This window comes from Glycine soja, chromosome 18 (genome assembly GCF_004193775.1).
Source record: "Glycine soja cultivar W05 chromosome 18, ASM419377v2, whole genome shotgun sequence".
Classification (NCBI taxonomy): Eukaryota; Viridiplantae; Streptophyta; class Magnoliopsida; order Fabales; family Fabaceae; genus Glycine; species Glycine soja.
This window is the reverse complement of record NC_041019.1, coordinates 11,234,023-11,244,786: the sequence shown is the minus strand read 5'-3', so window position 1 is coordinate 11,244,786 and position 10,764 is coordinate 11,234,023. Positions and strand designations below refer to the sequence as shown.

The window sequence follows — 10,764 nt, the reverse complement described above, 5'->3', positions numbered from 1 at the left end:
GCAGCTAAATATGCAAAACATCCGTATGGTTTTAACCACTTACATTATTAGTTTTTTCACCCTTAACAAGGGTTTTGGAGATTTTTGAAAATCTGGGAGAGCATACTGATGTAAAATGGGCTTGTAGTTTTAGGATTTTAATTTTGAAATTGAGTCTTTTGTTTCAATATTATTTGTTACTTTGAGAATTTATTGTATGTTGGATTATCTTATTCAGAATAAGGTTAGCTTGTTATGTTGAGTCTCTTTGGATGTTATGGTTAAAGCTGAGCTATTATCGGAGTCCACTGCTTTCCATGTTCAGCCCCTTGATTTAGTTCATATGAATTTTTAAGATAATTATGATTATTAAATACATACTAATAGTTGAAACTGGTTGACAATAATTCAACATATATGATTATTTGTGGTAAACCTATTTATTGTACTGCTTCATCTAAAATTTGACACAACATTCAAAAACGGTTAATAATAATTAACTGTCTTTGAAAGACACCGCATTCAAAGACATTAACAAATAACCGTCTTTAAATGCCTATTTTGCCACAACATTTTAACCGTCTTTGATTATAAAGTCTGACACACCTTTCAAAGATGGTTATTAGTTAATAACCGTCTTTGAATGCCTATTTTGACACACAATTCAAAGATAATTATTAGCTAATAACTGTCGTTGGATGCTTATTCTGACACACAGTTCAAAGACAGTGATTAGCAAATAACCGTCTTTGAATGTAAACTCTGACACAGCATACAAAGACGGTTATTAATTAATAACCGTCTTTGAAAGGTTCCTACATTTAAAGACGGTTATTATAATAACCGTCGTAAAAATTAATTTCGTTTTAACTACATTTTAAACAACGATGATTGATAATCATCGTTAAATGCACTTATTAACCGTTGTAAAAAGCTATTTTTTTAATAGTGAGGTATCATATAATTCATAACCCATAATTAAAATTACTAGTGTCATGCTTAATAATTTGAAGTAAATAGTAGGTTTGCTTTATGCAAGTATCAGTACACTATTGATTTTTCCTCTTGAGCGCAACCCTGATGACTGGGTGTATCTTAGATGATAAATGAAGCCAATAAAAATGAAGCAATTACAAAAGCATTTGAAATTTTTTTATTTATGTTCACTGGACAATGGCAGTTACCAAAATGATAGATCTCGATTAGACATTCCAAAATACATCTTTTTTCATTTACAAGTGAAGTAGGAACACAACACATTTGACTCTTATCATATACAATAGAATGACGGAAGGCTGAAGCATAATATTGATTGATATAAAGGGTTGATTACATAAAAGTAAAATTAGCTATAGAATTTTATACCTTACTACTATGTTGTCTTCGATAATATATATTTTCTAAATGGTCCCAATGTGAAGATCCACTAGTCTTGCTGAATGTATTGTCAGATACATCGAATATACTGTCCACATCATCAGAGAAAACACTCATTTCGTCCACATATGAATTTGCATCCTTCCTGTGATATCCAACAAAAATGAGTGCATATTTATTTATTTATTTATTATAATAAGCACACATAAGTTAAAGCAGAAAAAAGTTATTCCATAAACAACAAACCTGTATTTGCTTCTTGGGATCAACCAGTGTATTTTAACCTGAAAAAAAATCAGAGAAGAGAACAAGAGGAACAGATTTTTAATAATTCATAATTGTAAACATATAAAAAAAATCATAACGGTAAAAAAACTAGGTGTAAATAGTTGTAAATTGGGGATGCTAATTGTTTCTACTTATAGGTTGGTAAAGGAAATATTATGGTGTGCTAGGAAGGGAAAGTGAGAATCCTTATTATTTGGTAGAAAAAGCGGATTATTAAAAGAAATTCGTATACACTACAAAACCATTGAGCCTTTATCTAGTAGCTATAGGCATATTTGATTTTTTAAAATATTTTTGTTTGCATTTTTTGTATTTATAAATAATTACAAAGGGCATTATTTTTATTTTATTTCCTATTTTAAAGACTTGTATAGAAATTGGTGAACATATGTAGTTTATCAAAACGAGAGTTTACCATTGACACCAAGAAAGCTAATTTATTTTCCAGTTTTTGTGTTTACAAATAATTACAAAAATGTCTATTTTTTTTAAGGCTTTGTTTAAAAAATGGTGAACATGTGTTGTTTCTCAAACTGAGAGTTTAGCCTTGATTCAAAGCTTTGGAGAAAATTAAATTAAAGAAAAAACTGGTTTACTCAGGTATGTGTAAATGAAAGCAAAATTTCTAAAAACTAAAATATGAATTTATTCTTTGTAAGTTAACGCTTTTTAATTTTAATCTTTATAAGTTTTTTTTTCATTTTAGTTTATGTAAGTTTGTGTCTTTTTAATTTAGTCCTAAATATAAACTTAGGACAGATATTAAAATAAAAAAAATGGAATTTTAAAGAGACTAGTATTGGAAAACATAATTCTTACTTGTAAGATTGTCCCATGGGAACAATGTTGTATCAGAGGCAATGATGCAGTAGAAGTTTCTGGTCTAATGTAACTTGCTAAATTAATGGTAGCCTCCCCAAGGGTCCCAAACCTGGCAGATCCCTGTAATAATGATTCCATTTCAGGTTGAGTAAGTCATGTTAGACAATATTGAATGAGTTTAATTTATATATATTATCAGTGTAAAGTCATTTTACAATTAACACGTACATCTAATTGAAACTTGCCTTACCATCACATAAATTACCGAATATGTTGAGCGGTAAAATCTTATTAAATGTTTGTATAAAAATGTTTATATTGATAGTTAATATAAATTAAACTCATTGAATAAACATAATCAGATGCGAAGTGCACATAATCAAGCAACAAAGTTAACCTACAGACCATGGCAACAACAAGCTTAAGGAGGAAGCCTTCATTATCTTGTAGAGAATCATCAGAAATCCATATAGTACTTGGCATGGAGTCTTCCCAATGACACTCTCCATTTTGTACTGCTGCTTTGCCAGACTTAGCTATGGTTTCCCCTGTTTCTATACTAATAATGGAAACAAAAAGATTGTTCCTCCCTTTTTCTCTCTGCAAAAATAATAATGATAATGTTAATAATATTAGTAATATGTAACCAGGAACCTTATTTAATACTAAGAGAGATCGAGATCGAGTTGGAGAGAAACCTCCAGCGGTTGGAAATCATAGAATTTGAAATCCAATCTCTCCTGGAATTTATCTATGCCTACTCAAATTGCATATTTTCCTCTTTCCTTTTCCATCCTTCAATTGTTTCTCGTTCTCATAATAGGCTTCAACACTGCCACATTGAATTTATCTCTGTTACTCTCATGTCACATTATACTTGACATGTGTAGTGATATCACATTCATGTTGTATGACCAGGTTGTATGTGCAGATTATAGATGAAAAAAAGGCGAACTAGGGCTCGAGAATCTCATTTATTGAGCTTTAGAGACAGTAGCCAGCTTAACTTTCACATCAACGAGGTCATTTCTAATAACATTTGAAGTCACCACTTCTCTAGGTTACAAGAAAGTAATTTTGCTGTTATTGCATAAAAACTTACCTTCATAAGTTGTCGATAAAATCAATTAAAAGAAAATAGCAAAATGATGTCATCACTGGAATAAAGTTACTGATCATTTGTTTATCTCTCCCATCCTTTCCATTTAGTGTATGAATATTAATATTTATATATTTTTAATGACTTCACTCGAAGAATAACATTATGATTTATTTATTCACATGCATTTTGTCCTTTCTTGTAAGTGTATGCATATAAATACCTTAGATCGATTAATGTTTCACTTAAAATGCATTTTGCTTACAACTAGCTAGCAAGCTGGACTGAAACCAAAAACAGAAAAACCAAAATGCATGTCATTTCAATATTCATGATAGGGTGGGACGATAAAAATGAAATTTGCTATGCTTTGATGTATCAGGTTTCTGTGTTTGATTCAGTTGTCCAAGGAGGTGACTCAGTTTGGGAGGGTCTTGGAGTGTATAATGGAAAGATATTTAAGCTTGAGGAACATCTAGACAGCTAGCAGTGCAAACTCGGGAAGTAAAATTCAATAATGACCTATACTAACAGCTGATTAACTGATCAATGGAACATGCATAGATTGAATGATTGATATAATACTCTCCATAGATTATATTATTATCAATGGACCGTGATGCCAAGTCAGTTTGATGGGCTTCAGTGGTACTAATGGTTGGATGCCAATGCTTCTCTTATTCAATTTTAGGATAATTCTGGCAAACAATTTCTAGCTGATGAAAGAAAAGTCTGACATACCGTGCTGTTATTTTCTTTAAAATTTTCTATCGAGCATTATTCAACCTAACTAATAGTTAAATTAGTAAAAAAGATAAAGTTATGATAAAAAAATTCTAGACTCTAAAGCCAAACTCTTGTGTGTATTTCTTGACAAGTTCTGACTTATGAGTGTGGATATTTTTCAGTAATGTATTTTGATTTCATTTGTCATGAGTTCAACTGAACTTGTAGGTTGATGACTTATTCTATACTAAATTACCAATAGTATGATTTCATTAGTAAAAACATAAGGTCTCTATCAATGTGGTTGATCTCTAAGCTTTCTTGCTTCTTATCAGGATGTTTGATTCAGCAAAAGCTTTGGCTTTCGAGAATGTTCCAACTCGGGATAAGGTGAGTCTGAAGATGCTTTCTATTCTTTAATTTTGTAATGTATCACTCATAATGTCTGCTTATTTTTTATACTCTGATAGTACTGGATCACCAAAGTGCTTATTTTGTCTATGGTCTTGTCTAGTTCTTTCACAATGATGAATGTGTTTCTAACAAATTGCAGATTAAGGAAGCTATTTTCAAAACCCTGATTAGGAATGGAATGTTTGACAATTCCCACATTCGACTTTCTCTAACACGAGGAAAAAAGGTCTAATCTCTTACTCTGTTTATTAAAGTGCTAACTTAGATAATTAAGTATCAAGTTAGGTATAGTATGTAACAAAAATTTTTTTTTAGTAGTATTAGTGGTTGAACAATAGATGGATATATGACCTTTAAAAAAAACAAATAGATGGATAGATAAATTGATTTTTGCTCAAGTTGAAAATGTGAGATTTAATAAAATAGCTTATTTGTCTATAAATATAATCAAGTCAATATTTTATAAACAAACGCTATTATAAATAAAAATAGAAATATATTTTTGCAAATAATTAAAAGTTAAAACCATGTAAACCTTTTCAATTCAAAATAAATATTTACCCATTTTTTACTATGAAATCCTCAAACCATTCTAGTTATATAATAATAACGAAAAAATAATTTATTTTGGCTTAAGATTTAGAAAATGTTAAAAAGTTGATTTAAACTTATAAAAGTGAGCTATAATTTTTAAATTTGTTTTTAGTACTGTTTTAATACATTTTATATCATATTTATGATTTAAAATTTTATATAATATGAATTTATTAATAAGTATTTTATTTAAGTTATTTATTTAAACATTCCCTTCAAAACAGCTTGTACTTTATAAAGCTATTGGGTTATGAAATTGCTGGGGGATTCAAGTAATTGAGCTGGACACATTCCTGTGAATGTTTCTGTGGTGAATGCCTCCAAATAGAGAGTTACTATTCACACTACCAGAGTACTAACGAGTAATTAGGATATCCCCTTATTTAAAAGTTGGAGCTGAAGTAACTTGATCTCAACTCATTTTTAAAAAATTATATTTTAAATTATTTATATTAAATAATAATGAAAACTATAATATATATATATATATATATATATATATATAATTACGTTCTATTTTTATTTCAAAAAATTAAAACACTCGTAGTTGAGTACAAATAATTTATCACATTTATTATTTGTTACTATAAGAATTTCTTAGAGATTTAAAATATAATAATAATAATAATAATAATAATAATAATAATAATAATAATAATAATACAATCATTTAATTTGGAATAAATGGATAAAGAAATAAAAAAAAGGAATGAGAATATATAACCATAAGTTACACTTCCAAAAAGAAAGGACTGAATAGGCATTTTGGTCTCTGCCTTTGTACTCATTTTACAAATTAGTTCCTATATTTTTTCAATGTAAAAAATAGTCCTTATCTTTGCATAAGTGTTGTAAAATAATCTTTGCCGTTAAATTTGAAAGTAATGCCATTAGTGAGATGTATTGTTGGCAATTTTCTTTTATATTCTTTTTCTCCGTTCATTCTAGCCATGCATAGAACCATAGTTCACACTAAAACCAACAACATTTTTATGGCCTAAACCTCAGGCAAACAAACAACCAAACTATGTTGTCCATCTCCTCCACTACCATCATCATCACAGCCACCATCCTCGTCTTCTATCTCAACCATACGACATTGTTACCCCCCCCCCCCATACATAACTCTCTACCTGCCACGTGACCTCCTTCAACTGCGGCACCATCACCAACCTTTCCTACCCTTTCACCGGCGGTGACCGCCCCTCCTTCTGTGGGCCACCATAGTTCCATTTGAACTGCCAAAACCGTATCGTTCAAGAAAAGTTTTTGGTACTGTAAACAACATTCACATACCTCACAAGATTGAGTTTGCATGATTGTCATTGATTTCTGCGATTCTACGTATTCTCTTTGCCACTATGTTGAACTTCTACACTTTTACTTTGCAGGCTCAACAATGAAAATTTGGTTGCAATGGGTATCCTCAACAACTATGGTATTATCAATATCCTATGATTATTACATTCATGTATGTATATGCAATCTCGAGTAGTAATAAATTAATCGTCGTTTTATACCTCTGCCATGGTAACGATGATGCATGAATTCTGTCATTTTGCGATTTTATTTAGTAATATACTAATTTCCAGCTAAAATCACAACATAATAAGTATTAAAGAAAGACTATAGGGAGGACGATGGTTGAATTGATGGAGAAGTCTATGTCTTTATTATCTAGAAATATTTATAAATTACATCAAATGAATATAAATGGCAAAATTTAAATGTAATATCATAAGATGTGTTTAGAAGTCAAACCATATTTTTGTTTTAATATTTGTTTCAAGTTGTTGGATTAATGGTAGAGTCTAAACTCTTAATTTCTGTTTGTGCAGATTATTAAGTTGCTTCTTGGGCAGACAGAAACCAATGGATTGGTAGTTAACAAATCTGGCGAAACTGCACTAGAAACAACTGAGAAAACCAGGAACTCCGAAATTAAAGACCAGGAATAGCTACAGCCTGAGAGTTGAAGGACTCAACAATGAAATAAACTCCACGATTGTGGTTGCAGTCCTCATTGCCACAGTTGCCTTTGCAGCCATCTTCATAGTCCCTGGCCAATTTGCTGATGATCCAAAAGTCCTCCCTGCAGGAATGACCATTGGTGAAGCAAACATAGCACCGCAAGCTGCATTTCTCATTTTCTTCGTCTTTGATTCCATCGCGCTCTTCATTTCTCTGGCCTTCGTGGTGGTGCAAACCTCGGTCGTGATCATAGAAAGCAAAGCAAAGAAGCATATGATGGCCATCATTAACAATACCCATCGACCATCCTGGGGTGGCTTTGATTTGACCAACGAGACTATCCTGAGCTTCCATCTTCTCAACCTTGTTCTTAGTGCCTGAATATCCAGAACAGGGAATCCTGAGCTTTGTTCTTTCTCTCTCTTTGTGTTTGTGTTTTGTGTTTATAGAGCTGACAAAGACTTGCCACATAGACATATGACTAACAGTGGAAATTTGATTTTAGCGGTAGAGACTTATTTGCATAACGGATGTAAAGATCGAGACTATTTTTTACATTTAAAAAAGATAGAGACTAATTTGCAAAATGGATACAAAGACAAAGACCAAAATACCTATTCACTCAAAAAGAAAGGAAAGGCAGTCCAGCATGGGCATTACTCATTTTAGCAATAGATATGGATAACACGGCAGCTACCCACTCACTACCACCAGCGACGCCTCCGACACTCTTCTCTTTTGTGAGTCTTCAAACTTTGAATCCTAATATTTTCCTCTTTATACCGTAATGAATGTGTTGAATCATGATACAGTAGCTTTGCTTTCACTTTAAGAATTCATTAGCTTCTCAACTGTTGCTAGGTTATGTTATTCTTCGTTTACTTCACACTACGGGGATATGTTGCTTATCTTTGCTTCGACTTTTCTAATTCATGTTGTAATTAATTGTAATACCTATTAATTAATTAATTGTGTTCTTGAGTGTGGGGAGAGAGATAATGAGATTATTCATATAGATTCTCTATCCTCTCTTAAATTAATTATTTTAAGACATGTAAATACCTAAGAACATGTATGTGGTTGTTTTGGAAACTTAGGTTAAAGAATATGTTTCTTGGTAAATTTAATCCATAAAATTTTCGCCCCCAAACATAATCCTAGTGGTTGTTAAGATGTTGATTTTGCCATGACACCGGCAGAAGCAGAGTGATAGTTTGTTGTTGATTTTACCAACAACAAACATAATCCTAGTTGTTGTTAACATGTGATATATGTTTTATTTTTATTTTAAACTATCTTAATTGTTGTTAAATATAGGATCTCTGCATAATTGTTTTACCGTTTCCTTCCTTTTTTTTGGTATTGGGTGGTTGTAATGTCTACTTGCACTCTGATATTAACTTTCATAATTTCATGACAGGTCAATTCGGATATGTCTTCTGATAGTGCAAAGGAAAATGCATCAGTAGTTGATTCATCAGTCATTGAATGGAGGAATGACATTGGAAATTCAGATGATCCAGGTTTTGATAATGTTTCGCTTGTCACATGTGTATCATGTGAATTAAGGAGCTTACATTGTGGGGGAAGAAATGGAATTAGAAAAGTTATAAATGCAGAATTAGAAAACATTCCAAATAAAGTGATGGACAAAAAAAAAAGTAAAGTCACAATTTTCTAATCAAAACACATTTGTTGGGCATGTATGGAGGGGTAATGCATATCCTTCCAGCCCACTCCTTCCTTTTTGCTATTTAGTTGTACTTCCAATGGTGAACCACCTTCTTAATCCATCAAATCGCAGAAATTCAAAATGGAAAAACATACCCTTAATTAGCAAAATTTTCTTGTAGTGTGTCTAGATGATCACAACTTCATCAATGATAGTGGAGCAAGGAATAGGGTGTTGATCACATACTCAAAAACATTTCATAGATGAATGTACATCTCTATTAACATAAATACATGCATGTGAGCTTTTTTCTTTTGCATTAAGATTTAAATTTTTTTTCCTATTTTGATTTTTGACTTTGTTTTAAACCTTTTGTTAGAGAGCTCATGTTACAAGTTTAATGAAAACATTAATCCAACTAGGGTAGATAAAGGGGGACATTCTCATGGTCAGATAGGGCATCCAGCAGGAATTGGAATGGGAAAATGTCACAATACAAAATACTTTTTCATCAAGAGTTTGAACCATCAAAACATTCATTTGTCGATTGAGAAAGGAATTTGGGCTACTCAAATCATGAATGAACCGATTCTACAAGAAGCTTATCATGTAAGAAACCTCTTTTTTTGATCTCAAATTATATTATATATTCTTGAAAATGTTCTACAATTTAGTGCCTGTCCAGAATTAGAAAATGAATTACAATAAGACAAAAAGAACTTTCTTGAGAATTATTTGCATATTTGCAGAATTCAGACAGTGCAATCCTTATATTCAGTGTCAACATGAGTGGTTCCTTCCAAGGGTATGCACAAATGATGACCTCCATTGGAAGGGGGAGAGACAATGCTTGGAGTGAGGGAACTAGTAAAAGTAATCCTTGGGGTCGCAGTTTTAAGGTCAAATGGATGTGTTTGAATGATTTGCCTTTCCACAAGACTCTACATCTCAAGAATCCAATGAATGATTATAAGCCTGTCAAAATTAGTAGAGATTTCCAGGTTTTCTCTTATTTTTCCTCTTGTGAACTTCTTGACGGTAACAATGACACAAATGGCCTACTAACCAAGTAAATTTTGCAGAGGTAAAATATTGTGTTTTCATCTGCATTTAGAGGAGGCTTGCTGTGTATTGGTTTTTTCTTTTGCAGTTTATCAAGGGATGAATTTTCTTTGAAAGGGCATTATGTGAGTACTCTAAGTTCAATGCCCCTGCCTTATTCTTTCTTGTTTTTACCAAAATCAACTAGAAGTAAATAAATTCCATTAAGCAAACCAAAGAATCAGTGGATTAGTTGAGCTGAAATTAGTTGTTCTTAAAATATGCAGTGCTTGCTGAATGGAAGCCCCCTCTTTATGATAATGAGTACAAAATAGTCCTTGTAACTGCTACAACACACCGTAATTCCCCAAATGTAAGTTTATTGGTTATATACTTGTTAGTTGAAGAGAAACAGAGCATAATCTATTTGTAGTTACAAATGCAAAGAAAGAAGTAGAGTTAAGATAAATAATGTCCTGTTGCCACCTGTCTCTTTTGTTAGACTTCTCTAGATTCACCACCCCTTCCTTCCCTGACTATGATTTAGGGGCCCATCATATTGTCACTGTTTAAGAACTAGATTTTTGACATGGATATGTAAGGGTAGAAGAAAGGTTTCAATAGTATAAGAAGAAGAGCAAAGTTATAATCTACAGAAACTAAAATTGATTTTTTCTCCTATAAAACACATGCATTATATAGTACAAATATAGATGTTTGGTTATTATTAGGTACAATTGATTTTTCATACAAACCTTAGTTTGACTAGAAGTAATAGAAA

General features: G+C 31.6%; 1 long non-coding RNA gene across 1 annotated transcript; it reads left to right on the top strand.

The window, feature by feature from the left end:
• The first annotated feature begins 4,842 nt into the window (after positions 1–4,842).
• LOC114394549 lies at positions 4,843–10,133 on the top strand. The gene is made up of 5 exons (XR_003662788.1): positions 4,843–4,931; positions 6,691–6,737; positions 7,138–8,010; positions 8,691–9,551; positions 9,692–10,133. It is a non-coding gene; the product is annotated as an uncharacterized LOC114394549 (long non-coding RNA).
• The last annotated feature ends 631 nt before the right edge of the window (positions 10,134–10,764 follow it).